At 51.1% G+C, this 20,686-nt stretch overlaps 27 non-coding genes and 1 pseudogene across 27 annotated transcripts; all 28 read left to right on the top strand.

The window, feature by feature from the left end:
• Nucleotides 1-2,054: 2,054 nt before the first annotated feature.
• On the top strand, nt 2,055-2,231 carry LOC134075731 (U2 spliceosomal RNA; annotated as a pseudogene).
• Nucleotides 2,232-2,708: 477 nt separating this feature from the next.
• On the top strand, nt 2,709-2,899 carry LOC134075459 (U2 spliceosomal RNA). Its single transcript, XR_009938205.1, has one exon. It is a non-coding gene; the product is annotated as a U2 spliceosomal RNA (small nuclear RNA).
• Nucleotides 2,900-3,376: 477 nt separating this feature from the next.
• On the top strand, nt 3,377-3,567 carry LOC134075460 (U2 spliceosomal RNA). Its single transcript, XR_009938206.1, has one exon. It is a non-coding gene; the product is annotated as a U2 spliceosomal RNA (small nuclear RNA).
• Nucleotides 3,568-4,044: 477 nt separating this feature from the next.
• Nucleotides 4,045-4,235, top strand: LOC134075461 (U2 spliceosomal RNA). Its single transcript, XR_009938208.1, has one exon. It is a non-coding gene; the product is annotated as a U2 spliceosomal RNA (small nuclear RNA).
• A 477-nt stretch (nt 4,236-4,712) lies between these two features.
• On the top strand, nt 4,713-4,903 carry LOC134075462 (U2 spliceosomal RNA). The gene has a single exon (XR_009938209.1). It is a non-coding gene; the product is annotated as a U2 spliceosomal RNA (small nuclear RNA).
• Nucleotides 4,904-5,384: 481 nt separating this feature from the next.
• On the top strand, nt 5,385-5,575 carry LOC134075463 (U2 spliceosomal RNA). Its single transcript, XR_009938210.1, has one exon. It is a non-coding gene; the product is annotated as a U2 spliceosomal RNA (small nuclear RNA).
• Nucleotides 5,576-6,056: 481 nt separating this feature from the next.
• Nucleotides 6,057-6,247, top strand: LOC134075464 (U2 spliceosomal RNA). The gene has a single exon (XR_009938211.1). It is a non-coding gene; the product is annotated as a U2 spliceosomal RNA (small nuclear RNA).
• A 477-nt stretch (nt 6,248-6,724) lies between these two features.
• LOC134075465 (U2 spliceosomal RNA) lies at nt 6,725-6,915 on the top strand. The gene has a single exon (XR_009938212.1). It is a non-coding gene; the product is annotated as a U2 spliceosomal RNA (small nuclear RNA).
• Nucleotides 6,916-7,396: 481 nt separating this feature from the next.
• On the top strand, nt 7,397-7,587 carry LOC134075467 (U2 spliceosomal RNA). Its single transcript, XR_009938213.1, has one exon. It is a non-coding gene; the product is annotated as a U2 spliceosomal RNA (small nuclear RNA).
• A 480-nt stretch (nt 7,588-8,067) lies between these two features.
• Nucleotides 8,068-8,258, top strand: LOC134075469 (U2 spliceosomal RNA). Its single transcript, XR_009938215.1, has one exon. It is a non-coding gene; the product is annotated as a U2 spliceosomal RNA (small nuclear RNA).
• A 481-nt stretch (nt 8,259-8,739) lies between these two features.
• Nucleotides 8,740-8,930, top strand: LOC134075470 (U2 spliceosomal RNA). The gene has a single exon (XR_009938216.1). It is a non-coding gene; the product is annotated as a U2 spliceosomal RNA (small nuclear RNA).
• A 477-nt stretch (nt 8,931-9,407) lies between these two features.
• Nucleotides 9,408-9,598, top strand: LOC134075471 (U2 spliceosomal RNA). The gene has a single exon (XR_009938217.1). It is a non-coding gene; the product is annotated as a U2 spliceosomal RNA (small nuclear RNA).
• A 477-nt stretch (nt 9,599-10,075) lies between these two features.
• LOC134075472 (U2 spliceosomal RNA) lies at nt 10,076-10,266 on the top strand. Its single transcript, XR_009938218.1, has one exon. It is a non-coding gene; the product is annotated as a U2 spliceosomal RNA (small nuclear RNA).
• A 477-nt stretch (nt 10,267-10,743) lies between these two features.
• LOC134075473 (U2 spliceosomal RNA) lies at nt 10,744-10,934 on the top strand. Its single transcript, XR_009938219.1, has one exon. It is a non-coding gene; the product is annotated as a U2 spliceosomal RNA (small nuclear RNA).
• A 477-nt stretch (nt 10,935-11,411) lies between these two features.
• LOC134075474 (U2 spliceosomal RNA) lies at nt 11,412-11,602 on the top strand. The gene has a single exon (XR_009938220.1). It is a non-coding gene; the product is annotated as a U2 spliceosomal RNA (small nuclear RNA).
• A 480-nt stretch (nt 11,603-12,082) lies between these two features.
• On the top strand, nt 12,083-12,273 carry LOC134075475 (U2 spliceosomal RNA). Its single transcript, XR_009938221.1, has one exon. It is a non-coding gene; the product is annotated as a U2 spliceosomal RNA (small nuclear RNA).
• Nucleotides 12,274-12,746: 473 nt separating this feature from the next.
• On the top strand, nt 12,747-12,937 carry LOC134075476 (U2 spliceosomal RNA). Its single transcript, XR_009938222.1, has one exon. It is a non-coding gene; the product is annotated as a U2 spliceosomal RNA (small nuclear RNA).
• A 485-nt stretch (nt 12,938-13,422) lies between these two features.
• Nucleotides 13,423-13,613, top strand: LOC134075477 (U2 spliceosomal RNA). The gene has a single exon (XR_009938223.1). It is a non-coding gene; the product is annotated as a U2 spliceosomal RNA (small nuclear RNA).
• Nucleotides 13,614-14,086: 473 nt separating this feature from the next.
• On the top strand, nt 14,087-14,277 carry LOC134075478 (U2 spliceosomal RNA). The gene has a single exon (XR_009938224.1). It is a non-coding gene; the product is annotated as a U2 spliceosomal RNA (small nuclear RNA).
• Nucleotides 14,278-14,751: 474 nt separating this feature from the next.
• Nucleotides 14,752-14,942, top strand: LOC134075480 (U2 spliceosomal RNA). The gene has a single exon (XR_009938226.1). It is a non-coding gene; the product is annotated as a U2 spliceosomal RNA (small nuclear RNA).
• Nucleotides 14,943-15,419: 477 nt separating this feature from the next.
• On the top strand, nt 15,420-15,610 carry LOC134075481 (U2 spliceosomal RNA). The gene has a single exon (XR_009938227.1). It is a non-coding gene; the product is annotated as a U2 spliceosomal RNA (small nuclear RNA).
• Nucleotides 15,611-16,086: 476 nt separating this feature from the next.
• On the top strand, nt 16,087-16,277 carry LOC134075482 (U2 spliceosomal RNA). Its single transcript, XR_009938228.1, has one exon. It is a non-coding gene; the product is annotated as a U2 spliceosomal RNA (small nuclear RNA).
• Nucleotides 16,278-16,754: 477 nt separating this feature from the next.
• Nucleotides 16,755-16,945, top strand: LOC134075483 (U2 spliceosomal RNA). The gene has a single exon (XR_009938229.1). It is a non-coding gene; the product is annotated as a U2 spliceosomal RNA (small nuclear RNA).
• A 477-nt stretch (nt 16,946-17,422) lies between these two features.
• LOC134075484 (U2 spliceosomal RNA) lies at nt 17,423-17,613 on the top strand. The gene has a single exon (XR_009938230.1). It is a non-coding gene; the product is annotated as a U2 spliceosomal RNA (small nuclear RNA).
• Nucleotides 17,614-18,090: 477 nt separating this feature from the next.
• Nucleotides 18,091-18,281, top strand: LOC134075485 (U2 spliceosomal RNA). The gene has a single exon (XR_009938231.1). It is a non-coding gene; the product is annotated as a U2 spliceosomal RNA (small nuclear RNA).
• A 477-nt stretch (nt 18,282-18,758) lies between these two features.
• LOC134075486 (U2 spliceosomal RNA) lies at nt 18,759-18,949 on the top strand. The gene has a single exon (XR_009938232.1). It is a non-coding gene; the product is annotated as a U2 spliceosomal RNA (small nuclear RNA).
• A 477-nt stretch (nt 18,950-19,426) lies between these two features.
• On the top strand, nt 19,427-19,617 carry LOC134075487 (U2 spliceosomal RNA). The gene has a single exon (XR_009938233.1). It is a non-coding gene; the product is annotated as a U2 spliceosomal RNA (small nuclear RNA).
• Nucleotides 19,618-20,097: 480 nt separating this feature from the next.
• Nucleotides 20,098-20,288, top strand: LOC134075488 (U2 spliceosomal RNA). Its single transcript, XR_009938234.1, has one exon. It is a non-coding gene; the product is annotated as a U2 spliceosomal RNA (small nuclear RNA).
• The last annotated feature ends 398 nt before the right edge of the window (nt 20,289-20,686 follow it).

The following is a 20,686-nucleotide window of genomic DNA, read 5'->3' on the forward strand; positions in this document are numbered from 1 at the left end:
CAGCCAGATTAGAGTAAATGGGCACCTAACAAAAGCGATCAACATTCGCTCTGGCGTCCGCCAGGGGTGTCCGTTATCCCCACTCCTGTTCGTTGCTTGCATCGAGCCGCTGGCACAGATCTTGAGAAGGGACAAATGGATCAAAGGACTTGACTTGCCAGGTGGACTGACGGCGACTTGTACACTGTACATGGACGACGTGACCCTTTTACTTACCGACGTTTTATCGGCCCAAAGAGCACTCGACTTGACTGACTGGTACGGAAGGGCCTCGGGCGCCAAGCTCAACAGGAGCAAGTCCGAGGCCCAGCTCTTTGGGCCGTGGGGTGACGTACGACCAAATCTGGCGGTTCATTTTAAACAAAAGGACATAAAGATTTTAGGAATTAAATTTGACGAAGAGGGTGGTGGACGTGGGAACTGGACTGACGTGCTAGGGAAAGTTAGACAGCGACTGGGGTTCTGGGGACTTAGAGGACTGACAATGGAAGGCAAGGTTTTAATTTTTAAAGCCGTGATTTTACCCCTGTTTTTATTGTTGTCCTCTGTTTTTAGTCCCCCCAGGAGCTTTCTCTCAGGTGTGGAGAGAGCGGTGTTTTATTTCATGTGGGGGTCCAAGTGGGAGAGGCTGAAAAGAGAAACAGTCAAGAAGAGGAAGGAGAATGGAGGAAAAGCCCTCCCAGACCCCCACCTGTTTTTAGGAGCTCATTTCACCGCCCTCCACATCCGTTACGCGACGGCCCCATCCAGGGACAACAAGACCGCGGCCCTAGCCCGCTTCTGGATGGGGTCGTACCTGAGAAAGCTCCGGATTTTAACCCAAGATCTTAGACGTCCAACTGCTTTTAACCTGCCCCCGCAATATGGTTTTATCAAAAAGTTTTTAGTCAAATTTGACATGGAGGGGCAGGATGTCACAATTTTAACGAACGCTAAATCTCTTGTCTCCCTTGTGCAGGACCGGGAAACAGTGAGCCCCGTTCCCGGCCTCACTTCGAGTGAGGCCCAGCAGGCTTGGCGGAACGCAGCCCACCCAGCTCTCCAGAACAAGCTGAAGGATCTGGCGTGGATGGCGCTCCACGAGGTCCTCCCGGTCAGAGCCGTGATGCACTCCCGGGGCATGGCCCGGACCGCCACCTGCCCACGGCCCGGTTGCGGCCACCCGGAGACCGTGAGGCACCTGCTCTGGGAGTGCAGGGAGGCGAGGGACCTGTGGGCCGATACCGGCCCCCTGCTACACCCGAGCCTGCCAGCGGGGGGAGGCCCCGCGCTGAGCTACCGGCTAGCGGCAAGCGGGGTGGGCCAGGGCGCCACCATCCCATCCGCCGACTTCGCAGCGCTCTGGCTCACCCTCAACAGCATCAAAGCCGCATTGTGGGCCTCCCGGAACCTGCTGGTGGGGAAGCGCGTGTCGGTGCCCCTGCCAGCGTTACGGCGGATGGTTACAGCTACGCGGCAGGAGGCGCCGCACGCCGCCATTCGGAGGGGGCCGGGGTCACACGCAGGAAGGTCCCAGCCCCCACCACGGCTACCGGCTCCCGCCGACGCACCCCCACAGTCAACACCACGGGACGGAGCAGCGGGCGGAGGGGAGGACCTCCTCTGGGCGCATCCGCGCTTGCCTCGCTCTTCTGGGGAGCTGGGTGGAGCCTCTTGATAGTGGCTCACCCTAGTCCTGCACGACGGAGACAATTTTAATTGGACTTTTACTACATTTTACTGGTTTTTACCACTTTTGAAGCATGGACTTTTAACATCTTTTTTACACCAACATGGACCTATAAACACACGAACTTTGCACAGACACACACAGACACATTTTAACACAAAAGACTTTTATTGAAAATGATTTTATGTGTGTGAAAAGAAAGAAACTGTGAAAAAGAAATAAAAATGTGTGAATGTATTTATAATGTATGATGAAAGCCATGAAACTGTGATGTACTGAACAAATGCCATGTGATGGAAAATTAATGAAAAACTGTAAGAATAAGTGGAAAAATGATGTACAACCAAAAACCAATGTAATGTATTTTAAATGAAACCATGTGACAATAAATTTTTTTCGAAAGAAAAAATCTGTTCTTATCAGTTTAATATCTGATACGTCCTCTACCCGAGGACTATATATTAATCTGATTTTTGGAACAGGGAGACGGAAGAGGGGCTTGCTCCGTCCGCTCCACGCATCGACCTGGTATTGCAGTGACTCCAGGAACGGTGCACATCTCTTTGAATGTTGAAGAAAAGAACCCAAGAACCCAAGAACCCAAGAACCCAAGAACCCAAGAACCCAAGAACACAAGAACACAAGAACCCTCTCTCCCAGGTCTCTACCTCCCTTTTCGCCCGCTGTTGCGTTTTCCCGCTCTTTTTCTCTTTTTTTTTTTTTTTTTTTTTTTTTTTAAAAAATGATGTATGTATTTATTTGTCTGTCTGTCTGTCTGTCTGTCTGTCTGTCTGTCTGTCTGTCTGTCTGTCTGTCTGTCTGTCTGTCTGTCTGTCTGTCTGTCTGTGGAACTAACTCTCTCGTCTGCTGTCTCCTAGGAAATCCGACTGCGCAGACGCCAGACCAGGCCACGAGGCCTCTCGCCCGAGTCCGGCGGTCATCCGGCGGTCAGCGTTCTTCTCTTGCCCCGCCCCTCCGCGGAGTACCGGCGTCTGGTGAGTCGCCCGGGGGGACGCCGGACCCCGTACGGTCGAGGGGTATCGCTTCTCGGCCTTTTGGCTAAGATCAAGTGTAGTATCTGTTCTTATCAGTTTAATATCTGATACGTCCTCTACCCGAGGACTATATATTAATCTGATTTTTGGAACAGGGAGACGGAAGAGGGGCTTGCTCCGTCCGCTCCACGCATCGACCTGGTATTGCAGTGACTCCAGGAACGGTGCACATCTCTTTGAATGTTGAAGAAAAGAACCCAAGAACCCAAGAACCCAAGAACCCAAGAACCCAAGAACCCAAGAACACAAGAACACAAGAACCCTCTCTCCCAGGTCTCTACCTCCCTTTTCGCCCGCTGTTGCGTTTTCCCGCTCTTTTTCTCTTTTTTTTTTTTTTTTTTTTTTTTTTTAAAAAATGATGTATGTATTTATTTGTCTGTCTGTCTGTCTGTCTGTCTGTCTGTCTGTCTGTCTGTCTGTCTGTCTGTCTGTCTGTCTGTCTGTCTGTCTGTCTGTCTGTGGAACTAACTCTCTCGTCTGCTGTCTCCTAGGAAATCCGACTGCGCAGACGCCAGACCAGGCCACGAGGCCTCTCGCCCGAGTCCGGCGGTCATCCGGCGGTCAGCGTTCTTCTCTTGCCCCGCCCCTCCGCGGAGTACCGGCGTCTGGTGAGTCGCCCGGGGGGACGCCGGACCCCGTACGGTCGAGGGGTATCGCTTCTCGGCCTTTTGGCTAAGATCAAGTGTAGTATCTGTTCTTATCAGTTTAATATCTGATACGTCCTCTACCCGAGGACTATATATTAATCTGATTTTTGGAACAGGGAGACGGAAGAGGGGCTTGCTCCGTCCGCTCCACGCATCGACCTGGTATTGCAGTGACTCCAGGAACGGTGCACATCTCTTTGAATGTTGAAGAAAAGAACCCAAGAACCCAAGAACCCAAGAACCCAAGAACCCAAGAACCCAAGAACACAAGAACACAAGAACCCTCTCTCCCAGGTCTCTACCTCCCTTTTCGCCCGCTGTTGCGTTTTCCCGCTCTTTTTCTCTTTTTTTTTTTTTTTTTTTTTTTTTTTAAAAAATGATGTATGTATTTATTTGTCTGTCTGTCTGTCTGTCTGTCTGTCTGTCTGTCTGTCTGTCTGTCTGTCTGTCTGTCTGTCTGTCTGTCTGTCTGTCTGTCTGTGGAACTAACTCTCTCGTCTGCTGTCTCCTAGGAAATCCGACTGCGCAGACGCCAGACCAGGCCACGAGGCCTCTCGCCCGAGTCCGGCGGTCATCCGGCGGTCAGCGTTCTTCTCTTGCCCCGCCCCTCCGCGGAGTACCGGCGTCTGGTGAGTCGCCCGGGGGGACGCCGGACCCCGTACGGTCGAGGGGTATCGCTTCTCGGCCTTTTGGCTAAGATCAAGTGTAGTATCTGTTCTTATCAGTTTAATATCTGATACGTCCTCTACCCGAGGACTATATATTAATCTGATTTTTGGAACAGGGAGACGGAAGAGGGGCTTGCTCCGTCCGCTCCACGCATCGACCTGGTATTGCAGTGACTCCAGGAACGGTGCACATCTCTTTGAATGTTGAAGAAAAGAACCCAAGAACCCAAGAACCCAAGAACCCAAGAACCCAAGAACCCAAGAACACAAGAACACAAGAACCCTCTCTCCCAGGTCTCTACCTCCCTTTTCGCCCGCTGTTGCGTTTTCCCGCTCTTTTTCTCTTTTTTTTTTTTTTTTTTTTTTTTTTTAAAAAATGATGTATGTATTTATTTGTCTGTCTGTCTGTCTGTCTGTCTGTCTGTCTGTCTGTCTGTCTGTCTGTCTGTCTGTCTGTCTGTCTGTCTGTCTGTCTGTCTGTGGAACTAACTCTCTCGTCTGCTGTCTCCTAGGAAATCCGACTGCGCAGACGCCAGACCAGGCCACGAGGCCTCTCGCCCGAGTCCGGCGGTCATCCGGCGGTCAGCGTTCTTCTCTTGCCCCGCCCCTCCGCGGAGTACCGGCGTCTGGTGAGTCGCCCGGGGGGACGCCGGACCCCGTACGGTCGAGGGGTATCGCTTCTCGGCCTTTTGGCTAAGATCAAGTGTAGTATCTGTTCTTATCAGTTTAATATCTGATACGTCCTCTACCCGAGGACTATATATTAATCTGATTTTTGGAACAGGGAGACGGAAGAGGGGCTTGCTCCGTCCGCTCCACGCATCGACCTGGTATTGCAGTGACTCCAGGAACGGTGCACATCTCTTTGAATGTTGAAGAAAAGAACCCAAGAACCCAAGAACCCAAGAACCCAAGAACCCAAGAACCCAAGAACACAAGAACACAAGAACCCTCTCTCCCAGGTCTCTACCTCCCTTTTCGCCCGCTGTTGCGTTTTCCCGCTCTTTTTCTCTTTTTTTTTTTTTTTTTTTTTTTTTTTAAAAAATGATGTATGTATTTATTTGTCTGTCTGTCTGTCTGTCTGTCTGTCTGTCTGTCTGTCTGTCTGTCTGTCTGTCTGTCTGTCTGTCTGTCTGTCTGTCTGTCTGTCTGTGGAACTAACTCTCTCGTCTGCTGTCTCCTAGGAAATCCGACTGCGCAGACGCCAGACCAGGCCACGAGGCCTCTCGCCCGAGTCCGGCGGTCATCCGGCGGTCAGCGTTCTTCTCTTGCCCCGCCCCTCCGCGGAGTACCGGCGTCTGGTGAGTCGCCCGGGGGGACGCCGGACCCCGTACGGTCGAGGGGTATCGCTTCTCGGCCTTTTGGCTAAGATCAAGTGTAGTATCTGTTCTTATCAGTTTAATATCTGATACGTCCTCTACCCGAGGACTATATATTAATCTGATTTTTGGAACAGGGAGACGGAAGAGGGGCTTGCTCCGTCCGCTCCACGCATCGACCTGGTATTGCAGTGACTCCAGGAACGGTGCACATCTCTTTGAATGTTGAAGAAAAGAACCCAAGAACCCAAGAACCCAAGAACCCAAGAACCCAAGAACCCAAGAACACAAGAACACAAGAACCCTCTCTCCCAGGTCTCTACCTCCCTTTTCGCCCGCTGTTGCGTTTTCCCGCTCTTTTTCTCTTTTTTTTTTTTTTTTTTTTTTTTTTTAAAAAATGATGTATGTATTTATTTGTCTGTCTGTCTGTCTGTCTGTCTGTCTGTCTGTCTGTCTGTCTGTCTGTCTGTCTGTCTGTCTGTCTGTCTGTCTGTCTGTCTGTCTGTGGAACTAACTCTCTCGTCTGCTGTCTCCTAGGAAATCCGACTGCGCAGACGCCAGACCAGGCCACGAGGCCTCTCGCCCGAGTCCGGCGGTCATCCGGCGGTCAGCGTTCTTCTCTTGCCCCGCCCCTCCGCGGAGTACCGGCGTCTGGTGAGTCGCCCGGGGGGACGCCGGACCCCGTACGGTCGAGGGGTATCGCTTCTCGGCCTTTTGGCTAAGATCAAGTGTAGTATCTGTTCTTATCAGTTTAATATCTGATACGTCCTCTACCCGAGGACTATATATTAATCTGATTTTTGGAACAGGGAGACGGAAGAGGGGCTTGCTCCGTCCGCTCCACGCATCGACCTGGTATTGCAGTGACTCCAGGAACGGTGCACATCTCTTTGAATGTTGAAGAAAAGAACCCAAGAACCCAAGAACCCAAGAACCCAAGAACCCAAGAACCCAAGAACACAAGAACACAAGAACCCTCTCTCCCAGGTCTCTACCTCCCTTTTCGCCCGCTGTTGCGTTTTCCCGCTCTTTTTCTCTTTTTTTTTTTTTTTTTTTTTTTTTTTAAAAAATGATGTATGTATTTATTTGTCTGTCTGTCTGTCTGTCTGTCTGTCTGTCTGTCTGTCTGTCTGTCTGTCTGTCTGTCTGTCTGTCTGTCTGTCTGTCTGTCTGTGGAACTAACTCTCTCGTCTGCTGTCTCCTAGGAAATCCGACTGCGCAGACGCCAGACCAGGCCACGAGGCCTCTCGCCCGAGTCCGGCGGTCATCCGGCGGTCAGCGTTCTTCTCTTGCCCCGCCCCTCCGCGGAGTACCGGCGTCTGGTGAGTCGCCCGGGGGGACGCCGGACCCCGTACGGTCGAGGGGTATCGCTTCTCGGCCTTTTGGCTAAGATCAAGTGTAGTATCTGTTCTTATCAGTTTAATATCTGATACGTCCTCTACCCGAGGACTATATATTAATCTGATTTTTGGAACAGGGAGACGGAAGAGGGGCTTGCTCCGTCCGCTCCACGCATCGACCTGGTATTGCAGTGACTCCAGGAACGGTGCACATCTCTTTGAATGTTGAAGAAAAGAACCCAAGAACCCAAGAACCCAAGAACCCAAGAACCCAAGAACCCAAGAACACAAGAACACAAGAACCCTCTCTCCCAGGTCTCTACCTCCCTTTTCGCCCGCTGTTGCGTTTTCCCGCTCTTTTTCTCTTTTTTTTTTTTTTTTTTTTTTTTTTTAAAAAATGATGTATGTATTTATTTGTCTGTCTGTCTGTCTGTCTGTCTGTCTGTCTGTCTGTCTGTCTGTCTGTCTGTCTGTCTGTCTGTCTGTCTGTCTGTCTGTCTGTCTGTGGAACTAACTCTCTCGTCTGCTGTCTCCTAGGAAATCCGACTGCGCAGACGCCAGACCAGGCCACGAGGCCTCTCGCCCGAGTCCGGCGGTCATCCGGCGGTCAGCGTTCTTCTCTTGCCCCGCCCCTCCGCGGAGTACCGGCGTCTGGTGAGTCGCCCGGGGGGACGCCGGACCCCGTACGGTCGAGGGGTATCGCTTCTCGGCCTTTTGGCTAAGATCAAGTGTAGTATCTGTTCTTATCAGTTTAATATCTGATACGTCCTCTACCCGAGGACTATATATTAATCTGATTTTTGGAACAGGGAGACGGAAGAGGGGCTTGCTCCGTCCGCTCCACGCATCGACCTGGTATTGCAGTGACTCCAGGAACGGTGCACATCTCTTTGAATGTTGAAGAAAAGAACCCAAGAACCCAAGAACCCAAGAACCCAAGAACCCAAGAACCCAAGAACACAAGAACACAAGAACCCTCTCTCCCAGGTCTCTACCTCCCTTTTCGCCCGCTGTTGCGTTTTCCCGCTCTTTTTCTCTTTTTTTTTTTTTTTTTTTTTTTTTTAAAAAATGATGTATGTATTTATTTGTCTGTCTGTCTGTCTGTCTGTCTGTCTGTCTGTCTGTCTGTCTGTCTGTCTGTCTGTCTGTCTGTCTGTCTGTCTGTCTGTCTGTCTGTGGAACTAACTCTCTCGTCTGCTGTCTCCTAGGAAATCCGACTGCGCAGACGCCAGACCAGGCCACGAGGCCTCTCGCCCGAGTCCGGCGGTCATCCGGCGGTCAGCGTTCTTCTCTTGCCCCGCCCCTCCGCGGAGTACCGGCGTCTGGTGAGTCGCCCGGGGGGACGCCGGACCCCGTACGGTCGAGGGGTATCGCTTCTCGGCCTTTTGGCTAAGATCAAGTGTAGTATCTGTTCTTATCAGTTTAATATCTGATACGTCCTCTACCCGAGGACTATATATTAATCTGATTTTTGGAACAGGGAGACGGAAGAGGGGCTTGCTCCGTCCGCTCCACGCATCGACCTGGTATTGCAGTGACTCCAGGAACGGTGCACATCTCTTTGAATGTTGAAGAAAAGAACCCAAGAACCCAAGAACCCAAGAACCCAAGAACCCAAGAACCCAAGAACACAAGAACACAAGAACCCTCTCTCCCAGGTCTCTACCTCCCTTTTCGCCCGCTGTTGCGTTTTCCCGCTCTTTTTCTCTTTTTTTTTTTTTTTTTTTTTTTTTTTAAAAAATGATGTATGTATTTATTTGTCTGTCTGTCTGTCTGTCTGTCTGTCTGTCTGTCTGTCTGTCTGTCTGTCTGTCTGTCTGTCTGTCTGTCTGTCTGTCTGTCTGTCTGTGGAACTAACTCTCTCGTCTGCTGTCTCCTAGGAAATCCGACTGCGCAGACGCCAGACCAGGCCACGAGGCCTCTCGCCCGAGTCCGGCGGTCATCCGGCGGTCAGCGTTCTTCTCTTGCCCCGCCCCTCCGCGGAGTACCGGCGTCTGGTGAGTCGCCCGGGGGGACGCCGGACCCCGTACGGTCGAGGGGTATCGCTTCTCGGCCTTTTGGCTAAGATCAAGTGTAGTATCTGTTCTTATCAGTTTAATATCTGATACGTCCTCTACCCGAGGACTATATATTAATCTGATTTTTGGAACAGGGAGACGGAAGAGGGGCTTGCTCCGTCCGCTCCACGCATCGACCTGGTATTGCAGTGACTCCAGGAACGGTGCACATCTCTTTGAATGTTGAAGAAAAGAACCCAAGAACCCAAGAACCCAAGAACCCAAGAACCCAAGAACCCAAGAACACAAGAACACAAGAACCCTCTCTCCCAGGTCTCTACCTCCCTTTTCGCCCGCTGTTGCGTTTTCCCGCTCTTTTTCTCTTTTTTTTTTTTTTTTTTTTTTTTTTTAAAAAATGATGTATGTATTTATTTGTCTGTCTGTCTGTCTGTCTGTCTGTCTGTCTGTCTGTCTGTCTGTCTGTCTGTCTGTCTGTCTGTCTGTCTGTCTGTCTGTCTGTGGAACTAACTCTCTCGTCTGCTGTCTCCTAGGAAATCCGACTGCGCAGACGCCAGACCAGGCCACGAGGCCTCTCGCCCGAGTCCGGCGGTCATCCGGCGGTCAGCGTTCTTCTCTTGCCCCGCCCCTCCGCGGAGTACCGGCGTCTGGTGAGTCGCCCGGGGGGACGCCGGACCCCGTACGGTCGAGGGGTATCGCTTCTCGGCCTTTTGGCTAAGATCAAGTGTAGTATCTGTTCTTATCAGTTTAATATCTGATACGTCCTCTACCCGAGGACTATATATTAATCTGATTTTTGGAACAGGGAGACGGAAGAGGGGCTTGCTCCGTCCGCTCCACGCATCGACCTGGTATTGCAGTGACTCCAGGAACGGTGCACATCTCTTTGAATGTTGAAGAAAAGAACCCAAGAACCCAAGAACCCAAGAACCCAAGAACCCAAGAACCCAAGAACACAAGAACACAAGAACCCTCTCTCCCAGGTCTCTACCTCCCTTTTCGCCCGCTGTTGCGTTTTCCCGCTCTTTTTCTCTTTTTTTTTTTTTTTTTTTTTTTTTTTAAAAAATGATGTATGTATTTATTTGTCTGTCTGTCTGTCTGTCTGTCTGTCTGTCTGTCTGTCTGTCTGTCTGTCTGTCTGTCTGTCTGTCTGTCTGTCTGTCTGTCTGTGGAACTAACTCTCTCGTCTGCTGTCTCCTAGGAAATCCGACTGCGCAGACGCCAGACCAGGCCACGAGGCCTCTCGCCCGAGTCCGGCGGTCATCCGGCGGTCAGCGTTCTTCTCTTGCCCCGCCCCTCCGCGGAGTACCGGCGTCTGGTGAGTCGCCCGGGGGGACGCCGGACCCCGTACGGTCGAGGGGTATCGCTTCTCGGCCTTTTGGCTAAGATCAAGTGTAGTATCTGTTCTTATCAGTTTAATATCTGATACGTCCTCTACCCGAGGACTATATATTAATCTGATTTTTGGAACAGGGAGACGGAAGAGGGGCTTGCTCCGTCCGCTCCACGCATCGACCTGGTATTGCAGTGACTCCAGGAACGGTGCACATCTCTTTGAATGTTGAAGAAAAGAACCCAAGAACCCAAGAACCCAAGAACCCAAGAACCCAAGAACCCAAGAACACAAGAACACAAGAACCCTCTCTCCCAGGTCTCTACCTCCCTTTTCGCCCGCTGTTGCGTTTTCCCGCTCTTTTTCTCTTTTTTTTTTTTTTTTTTTTTTTTTTTAAAAAATGATGTATGTATTTATTTGTCTGTCTGTCTGTCTGTCTGTCTGTCTGTCTGTCTGTCTGTCTGTCTGTCTGTCTGTCTGTCTGTCTGTCTGTCTGTCTGTCTGTGGAACTAACTCTCTCGTCTGCTGTCTCCTAGGAAATCCGACTGCGCAGACGCCAGACCAGGCCACGAGGCCTCTCGCCCGAGTCCGGCGGTCATCCGGCGGTCAGCGTTCTTCTCTTGCCCCGCCCCTCCGCGGAGTACCGGCGTCTGGTGAGTCGCCCGGGGGGACGCCGGACCCCGTACGGTCGAGGGGTATCGCTTCTCGGCCTTTTGGCTAAGATCAAGTGTAGTATCTGTTCTTATCAGTTTAATATCTGATACGTCCTCTACCCGAGGACTATATATTAATCTGATTTTTGGAACAGGGAGACGGAAGAGGGGCTTGCTCCGTCCGCTCCACGCATCGACCTGGTATTGCAGTGACTCCAGGAACGGTGCACATCTCTTTGAATGTTGAAGAAAAGAACCCAAGAACCCAAGAACCCAAGAACCCAAGAACCCAAGAACCCAAGAACACAAGAACACAAGAACCCTCTCTCCCAGGTCTCTACCTCCCTTTTCGCCCGCTGTTGCGTTTTCCCGCTCTTTTTCTCTTTTTTTTTTTTTTTTTTTTTTTTTTTAAAAAATGATGTATGTATTTATTTGTCTGTCTGTCTGTCTGTCTGTCTGTCTGTCTGTCTGTCTGTCTGTCTGTCTGTCTGTCTGTCTGTCTGTCTGTCTGTCTGTCTGTGGAACTAACTCTCTCGTCTGCTGTCTCCTAGGAAATCCGACTGCGCAGACGCCAGACCAGGCCACGAGGCCTCTCGCCCGAGTCCGGCGGTCATCCGGCGGTCAGCGTTCTTCTCTTGCCCCGCCCCTCCGCGGAGTACCGGCGTCTGGTGAGTCGCCCGGGGGGACGCCGGACCCCGTACGGTCGAGGGGTATCGCTTCTCGGCCTTTTGGCTAAGATCAAGTGTAGTATCTGTTCTTATCAGTTTAATATCTGATACGTCCTCTACCCGAGGACTATATATTAATCTGATTTTTGGAACAGGGAGACGGAAGAGGGGCTTGCTCCGTCCGCTCCACGCATCGACCTGGTATTGCAGTGACTCCAGGAACGGTGCACATCTCTTTGAATGTTGAAGAAAAGAACCCAAGAACCCAAGAACCCAAGAACCCAAGAACCCAAGAACCCAAGAACACAAGAACACAAGAACCCTCTCTCCCAGGTCTCTACCTCCCTTTTCGCCCGCTGTTGCGTTTTCCCGCTCTTTTTCTCTTTTTTTTTTTTTTTTTTTTTTTTTTAAAAAATGATGTATGTATTTATTTGTCTGTCTGTCTGTCTGTCTGTCTGTCTGTCTGTCTGTCTGTCTGTCTGTCTGTCTGTCTGTCTGTCTGTCTGTCTGTCTGTCTGTCTGTGGAACTAACTCTCTCGTCTGCTGTCTCCTAGGAAATCCGACTGCGCAGACGCCAGACCAGGCCACGAGGCCTCTCGCCCGAGTCCGGCGGTCATCCGGCGGTCAGCGTTCTTCTCTTGCCCCGCCCCTCCGCGGAGTACCGGCGTCTGGTGAGTCGCCCGGGGGGACGCCGGACCCCGTACGGTCGAGGGGTATCGCTTCTCGGCCTTTTGGCTAAGATCAAGTGTAGTATCTGTTCTTATCAGTTTAATATCTGATACGTCCTCTACCCGAGGACTATATATTAATCTGATTTTTGGAACAGGGAGACGGAAGAGGGGCTTGCTCCGTCCGCTCCACGCATCGACCTGGTATTGCAGTGACTCCAGGAACGGTGCACATCTCTTTGAATGTTGAAGAAAAGAACCCAAGAACCCAAGAACCCAAGAACCCAAGAACCCAAGAACCCAAGAACACAAGAACACAAGAACCCTCTCTCCCAGGTCTCTACCTCCCTTTTCGCCCGCTGTTGCGTTTTCCCGCTCTTTTTCTCTTTTTTTTTTTTTTTTTTTTTTTTTTTAAAAAATGATGTATGTATTTATTTGTCTGTCTGTCTGTCTGTCTGTCTGTCTGTCTGTCTGTCTGTCTGTCTGTCTGTCTGTCTGTCTGTCTGTCTGTCTGTCTGTGGAACTAACTCTCTCGTCTGCTGTCTCCTAGGAAATCCGACTGCGCAGACGCCAGACCAGGCCACGAGGCCTCTCGCCCGAGTCCGGCGGTCATCCGGCGGTCAGCGTTCTTCTCTTGCCCCGCCCCTCCGCGGAGTACCGGCGTCTGGTGAGTCGCCCGGGGGGACGCCGGACCCCGTACGGTCGAGGGGTATCGCTTCTCGGCCTTTTGGCTAAGATCAAGTGTAGTATCTGTTCTTATCAGTTTAATATCTGATACGTCCTCTACCCGAGGACTATATATTAATCTGATTTTTGGAACAGGGAGACGGAAGAGGGGCTTGCTCCGTCCGCTCCACGCATCGACCTGGTATTGCAGTGACTCCAGGAACGGTGCACATCTCTTTGAATGTTGAAGAAAAGAACCCAAGAACCCAAGAACCCAAGAACCCAAGAACCCAAGAACCCAAGAACACAAGAACACAAGAACCCTCTCTCCCAGGTCTCTACCTCCCTTTTCGCCCGCTGTTGCGTTTTCCCGCTCTTTTTCTCTTTTTTTTTTTTTTTTTTTTTTTTTTTAAAAAATGATGTATGTATTTATTTGTCTGTCTGTCTGTCTGTCTGTCTGTCTGTCTGTCTGTCTGTCTGTCTGTCTGTCTGTCTGTCTGTCTGTCTGTCTGTCTGTCTGTCTGTCTGTGGAACTAACTCTCTCGTCTGCTGTCTCCTAGGAAATCCGACTGCGCAGACGCCAGACCAGGCCACGAGGCCTCTCGCCCGAGTCCGGCGGTCATCCGGCGGTCAGCGTTCTTCTCTTGCCCCGCCCCTCCGCGGAGTACCGGCGTCTGGTGAGTCGCCCGGGGGGACGCCGGACCCCGTACGGTCGAGGGGTATCGCTTCTCGGCCTTTTGGCTAAGATCAAGTGTAGTATCTGTTCTTATCAGTTTAATATCTGATACGTCCTCTACCCGAGGACTATATATTAATCTGATTTTTGGAACAGGGAGACGGAAGAGGGGCTTGCTCCGTCCGCTCCACGCATCGACCTGGTATTGCAGTGACTCCAGGAACGGTGCACATCTCTTTGAATGTTGAAGAAAAGAACCCAAGAACCCAAGAACCCAAGAACCCAAGAACCCAAGAACCCAAGAACACAAGAACACAAGAACCCTCTCTCCCAGGTCTCTACCTCCCTTTTCGCCCGCTGTTGCGTTTTCCCGCTCTTTTTCTCTTTTTTTTTTTTTTTTTTTTTTTTTTTAAAAAATGATGTATGTATTTATTTGTCTGTCTGTCTGTCTGTCTGTCTGTCTGTCTGTCTGTCTGTCTGTCTGTCTGTCTGTCTGTCTGTCTGTCTGTCTGTCTGTGGAACTAACTCTCTCGTCTGCTGTCTCCTAGGAAATCCGACTGCGCAGACGCCAGACCAGGCCACGAGGCCTCTCGCCCGAGTCCGGCGGTCATCCGGCGGTCAGCGTTCTTCTCTTGCCCCGCCCCTCCGCGGAGTACCGGCGTCTGGTGAGTCGCCCGGGGGGACGCCGGACCCCGTACGGTCGAGGGGTATCGCTTCTCGGCCTTTTGGCTAAGATCAAGTGTAGTATCTGTTCTTATCAGTTTAATATCTGATACGTCCTCTACCCGAGGACTATATATTAATCTGATTTTTGGAACAGGGAGACGGAAGAGGGGCTTGCTCCGTCCGCTCCACGCATCGACCTGGTATTGCAGTGACTCCAGGAACGGTGCACATCTCTTTGAATGTTGAAGAAAAGAACCCAAGAACCCAAGAACCCAAGAACCCAAGAACCCAAGAACCCAAGAACACAAGAACACAAGAACCCTCTCTCCCAGGTCTCTACCTCCCTTTTCCCGCTGTTGCGTTTTCCCGCTCTTTTTCTCTTTTTTTTTTTTTTTTTTTTTTTTTTAAAAAATGATGTATGTATTTATTTGTCTGTCTGTCTGTCTGTCTGTCTGTCTGTCTGTCTGTCTGTCTGTCTGTCTGTCTGTCTGTCTGTCTGTCTGTCTGTCTGTCTGTGGAACTAACTCTCTCGTCTGCTGTCTCCTAGGAAATCCGACTGCGCAGACGCCAGACCAGGCCACGAGGCCTCTCGCCCGAGTCCGGCGGTCATCCGGCGGTCAGCGTTCTTCTCTTGCCCCGCCCCTCCGCGGAGTACCGGCGTCTGGTGAGTCGCCCGGGGGGACGCCGGACCCCGTACGGTCGAGGGGTATCGCTTCTCGGCCTTTTGGCTAAGATCAAGTGTAGTATCTGTTCTTATCAGTTTAATATCTGATACGTCCTCTACCCGAGGACTATATATTAATCTGATTTTTGGAACAGGGAGACGGAAGAGGGGCTTGCTCCGTCCGCTCCACGCATCGACCTGGTATTGCAGTGACTCCAGGAACGGTGCACATCTCTTTGAATGTTGAAGAAAAGAACCCAAGAACCCAAGAACCCAAGAACCCAAGAACCCAAGAACCCAAGAACACAAGAACACAAGAACCCTCTCTCCCAGGTCTCTACCTCCCTTTTCGCCCGCTGTTGCGTTTTCCCGCTCTTTTTCTCTTTTTTTTTTTTTTTTTTTTTTTTTTTAAAAAATGATGTATGTATTTATTTGTCTGTCTGTCTGTCTGTCTGTCTGTCTGTCTGTCTGTCTGTCTGTCTGTCTGTCTGTCTGTCTGTCTGTCTGTCTGTCTGTCTGTGGAACTAACTCTCTCGTCTGCTGTCTCCTAGGAAATCCGACTGCGCAGACGCCAGACCAGGCCACGAGGCCTCTCGCCCGAGTCCGGCGGTCATCCGGCGGTCAGCGTTCTTCTCTTGCCCCGCCCCTCCGCGGAGTACCGGCGTCTGGTGAGTCGCCCGGGGGGACGCCGGACCCCGTACGGTCGAGGGGTATCGCTTCTCGGCCTTTTGGCTAAGATCAAGTGTAGTATCTGTTCTTATCAGTTTAATATCTGATACGTCCTCTACCCGAGGACTATATATTAATCTGATTTTTGGAACAGGGAGACGGAAGAGGGGCTTGCTCCGTCCGCTCCACGCATCGACCTGGTATTGCAGTGACTCCAGGAACGGTGCACATCTCTTTGAATGTTGAAGAAAAGAACCCAAGAACCCAAGAACCCAAGAACCCAAGAACCCAAGAACCCAAGAACACAAGAACACAAGAACCCTCTCTCCCAGGTCTCTACCTCCCTTTTCGCCCGCTGTTGCGTTTTCCCGCTCTTTTTCTCTTTTTTTTTTTTTTTTTTTTTTTTTTAAAAAATGATGTATGTATTTATTTGTCTGTCTGTCTGTCTGTCTGTCTGTCTGTCTGTCTGTCTGTCTGTCTGTCTGTCTGTCTGTCTGTCTGTCTGTCTGTCTGTCTGTGGAACTAACTCTCTCGTCTGCTGTCTCCTAGGAAATCCGACTGCGCAGACGCCAGACCAGGCCACGAGGCCTCTCGCCCGAGTCCGGCGGTCATCCGGCGGTCAGCGTTCTTCTCTTGCCCCGCCCCTCCGCGGAGTACCGGCGTCTGGTGAGTCGCCCGGGGGGACGCCGGACCCCGTACGGTCGAGGGGTATCGCTTCTCGGCCTTTTGGCTAAGATCAAGTGTAGTATCTGTTCTTATCAGTTTAATATCTGATACGTCCTCTACCCGAGGACTATATATTAATCTGATTTTTGGAACAGGGAGACGGAAGAGGGGCTTGCTCCGTCCGCTCCACGCATCGACCTGGTATTGCAGTGACTCCAGGAACGGTGCACATCTCTTTGAATGTTGAAGAAAAGAACCCAAGAACCCAAGAACCCAAGAACCCAAGAACCCAAGAACCCAAGAACACAAGAACACAAGAACCCTCTCTCCCAGGTCTCTACCTCCCTTTTCGCCCGCTGTTGCGTTTTCCCGCTCTTTTTCTCTTTTTTTTTTTTTTTTTTTTTTTTTTTAAAAAATGATGTATGTATTTATTTGTCTGTCTGTCTGTCTGTCTGTCTGTCTGTCTGTCTGTCTGTCTGTCTGTCTGTCTGTCTGTCTGTCTGTCTGTCTGTCTGTCTGTGGAACTAACTCTCTCGTCTGCTGTCTCCTAGGAAATCCGACTGCGCAGACGCCAGACCAGGCCACGAGGCCTCTCGCCCGAGTCCGGCGGTCATCCGGCGGTCAGCGTTCTTCTCTTGCCCCGCCCCTCCGCGGAGTACCGGCGTCTGGTGAGTCGCCCGGGGGGACGCCGGACCCCGTACGGTCGAGGGGTATCGCTTCTCGGCCTTTTGGCTAAGATCAAGTGTAGTATCTGTTCTTATCAGTTTAATATCTGATACGTCCTCTACCCGAGGACTATATATTAATCTGATTTTTGGAACAGGGAGACGGAAGAGGGGCTTGCTCCGTCCGCTCCACGCATCGACCTGGTATTGCAGTGACTCCAGGAACGGTGCACATCTCTTTGAATGTTGAAGAAAAGAACCCAAGAACCCAAGAACCCAAGAACCCAAGAACCCAAGAACCCAAGAACACAAGAACACAAGAACCCTCTCTCCCAGGTCTCTACCTCCCTTTTCGCCCGCTGTTGCGTTTTCCCGCTCTTTTTCTCTTTTTTTTTTTTTTTTTTTTTTTTTTTAAAAAATGATGTATGTATTTATTTGTCTGTCTGTCTGTCTGTCTGTCTGTCTGTCTGTCTGTCTGTCTGTCTGTCTGTCTGTCTGTCTGTCTGTCTGTCTGTCTGTCTGTGGAACTAACTCTCTCGTCTGCTGTCTCCTAGGAAATCCGACTGCGCAGACGCCAGACCAGGCCACGAGGCCTCTCGCCCGAGTCCGGCGGTCATCCGGCGGTCAGCGTTCTTCTCTTGCCCCGCCCCTCCGCGGAGTACCGGCGTCTGGTGAGTCGCCCGGGGGGACGCCGGACCCCGTACGGTCGAGGGGTATCGCTTCTCGGCCTTTTGGCTAAGATCAAGTGTAGTATCTGTTCTTATCAGTTTAATATCTGATACGTCCTCTACCCGAGGACTATATATTAATCTGATTTTTGGAACAGGGAGACGGAAGAGGGGCTTGCTCCGTCCGCTCCACGCATCGACCTGGTATTGCAGTGACTCCAGGAACGGTGCACATCTCTTTGAATGTTGAAGAAAAGAACCCAAGAACCCAAGAACCCAAGAACCCAAGAACCCAAGAACCCAAGAACACAAGAACACAAGAACCCTCTCTCCCAGGTCTCTACCTCCCTTTTCGCCCGCTGTTGCGTTTTCCCGCTCTTTTTCTCTTTTTTTTTTTTTTTTTTTTTTTTTTTAAAAAATGATGTATGTATTTATTTGTCTGTCTGTCTGTCTGTCTGTCTGTCTGTCTGTCTGTCTGTCTGTCTGTCTGTCTGTCTGTCTGTCTGTCTGTCTGTCTGTCTGTGGAACTAACTCTCTCGTCTGCTGTCTCCTAGGAAATCCGACTGCGCAGACGCCAGACCAGGCCACGAGGCCTCTCGCCCGAGTCCGGCGGTCATCCGGCGGTCAGCGTTCTTCTCTTGCCCCGCCCCTCCGCGGAGTACCGGCGTCTGGTGAGTCGCCCGGGGGGACGCCGGACCCCGTACGGTCGAGGGGTATCGCTTCTCGGCCTTTTGGCTAAGATCAAGTGTAGTATCTGTTCTTATCAGTTTAATATCTGATACGTCCTCTACCCGAGGACTATATATTAATCTGATTTTTGGAACAGGGAGACGGAAGAGGGGCTTGCTCCGTCCGCTCCACGCATCGACCTGGTATTGCAGTGACTCCAGGAACGGTGCACATCTCTTTGAATGTTGAAGAAAAGAACCCAAGAACCCAAGAACCCAAGAACCCAAGAACCCAAGAACCCAAGAACACAAGAACACAAGAACCCTCTCTCCCAGGTCTCTACCTCCCTTTTCGCCCGCTGTTGCGTTTTCCCGCTCTTTTTCTCTTTTTTTTTTTTTTTTTTTTTTTTTTTAAAAAATGATGTATGTATTTATTTGTCTGTCTGTCTGTCTGTCTGTCTGTCTGTCTGTCTGTCTGTCTGTCTGTCTGTCTGTCTGTCTGTCTGTCTGTCTGTCTGTCTGTGGAACTAACTCTCTCGTCTGCTGTCTCCTAGGAAATCCGACTGCGCAGACGCCAGACCAGGCCACGAGGCCTCTCGCCCGAGTCCGGCGGTCATCCGGCGGTCAGCGTTCTTCTCTTGCCCCGCCCCTCCGCGGAGTACCGGCGTCTGGTGAGTCGCCCGGGGGGACGCCGGACCCCGTACGGTCGAGGGGTATCGCTTCTCGGCCTTTTGGCTAAGATCAAGTGTAGTATCTGTTCTTATCAGTTTAATATCTGATACGTCCTCTACCCGAGGACTATATATTAATCTGATTTTTGGAACAGGGAGACGGAAGAGGGGCTTGCTCCGTCCGCTCCACGCATCGACCTGGTATTGCAGTGACTCCAGGAACGGTGCACATCTCTTTGAATGTTGAAGAAAAGAACCCAAGAACCCAAGAACCCAAGAACCCAAGAACCCAAGAACCCAAGAACACAAGAACACAAGAACCCTCTCTCCCAGGTCTCTACCTCCCTTTTCGCCCGCTGTTGCGTTTTCCCGCTCTTTTTCTCTTTTTTTTTTTTTTTTTTTTTTTTTTTAAAAAATGATGTATGTATTTATTTGTCTGTCTGTCTGTCTGTCTGTCTGTCTGTCTGTCTGTCTGTCTGTCTGTCTGTCTGTCTGTCTGTCTGTCTGTCTGTCTGTCTGTGGAACTAACTCTCTCGTCTGCTGTCTCCTAGGAAATCCGACTGCGCAGACGCCAGACCAGGCCACGAGGCCTCTCGCCCGAGTCCGGCGGTCATCCGGCGGTCAGCGTTCTTCTCTTGCCCCGCCCCTCCGCGGAGTACCGGCGTCTGGTGAGTCGCCCGGGGGGACGCCGGACCCCGTACGGTCGAGGGGTATCGCTTCTCGGCCTTTTGGCTAAGATCAAGTGTAGTATCTGTTCTTATCAGTTTAATATCTGATACGTCCTCTACCCGAGGACTATATATTAATCTGATTTTTGGAACAGGGAGACGGAAGAGGGGCTTGCTCCGTCCGCTCCACGCATCGACCTGGTATTGCAGTGACTCCAGGAACGGTGCACATCTCTTTGAATGTTGAAGAAAAGAACCCAAGAACCCAAGAACCCAAGAACCCAAGAACCCAAGAACCCAAGAACACAAGAACACAAGAACCCTCTCTCCCAGGTCTCTACCTCCCTTTTCGCCCGCTGTTGCGTTTTCCCGCTCTTTTTCTCTTTTTTTTTTTTTTTTTTTTTTTTTTTAAAAAATGATGTATGTATTTATTTGTCTGTCTGTCTGTCTGTCTGTCTGTCTGTCTGTCTGTCTGTCTGTCTGTCTGTCTGTCTGTCTGTCTGTCTGTCTGTCTGTCTGTCGTGGAACTAACTCTCTCGTCTGCTGTCTCCTAGGAAATCCGACTGCGCAGACGCCAGACCAGGCCACGAGGCCTCTCGCCCGAGTCCGGCGGTCATCCGGCGGTCAGCGTTCTTCTCTTGCCCCGCCCCTCCGCGGAGTACCGGCGTCTGGTGAGTCGCCCGGGGGGACGCCGGACCCCGTACGGTCGAGGGGTATCGCTTCTCGGCCTTTTGGCTAAGATCAAGTGTAGTATCTGTTCTTATCAGTTTAATATCTGATACGTCCTCTACCCGAGGACTATATATTAATCTGATTTTTGGAACAGGGAGACGGAAGAGGGGCTTGCTCCGTCCGCTCCACGCATCGACCTGGTATTGCAGTGACTCCAGGAACGGTGCACATCTCTTTGAATGTTGAAGAAAAGAACCCAAGAACCCAAGAACCCAAGAACCCAAGAACCCAAGAACCCAAGAACACAAGAACACAAGAACCCTCTCTCCCAGGTCTCTACCTCCCTTTTCGCCCGCTGTTGCGTTTTCCCGCTCTTTTTCTCTTTTTTTTTTTTTTTTTTTTTTTTTTTAAAAAATGATGTATGTATTTATTTGTCTGTCTGTCTGTCTGTCTGTCTGTCTGTCTGTCTGTCTGTCTGTCTGTCTGTCTGTCTGTCTGTCTGTCTGTCTGTCTGTCTGTGGAACTAACTCTCTCGTCTGCTGTCTCCTAGGAAATCCGACTGCGCAGACGCCAGACCAGGCCACGAGGCCTCTCGCCCGAGTCCGGCGGTCATCCGGCGGTCAGCGTTCTTC

The sequence above is a fragment of the Sardina pilchardus genome, chromosome 2 (genome assembly GCF_963854185.1).
Source record: "Sardina pilchardus chromosome 2, fSarPil1.1, whole genome shotgun sequence".
NCBI lineage: Eukaryota > Metazoa > Chordata > Actinopteri > Clupeiformes > Clupeidae > Sardina > Sardina pilchardus.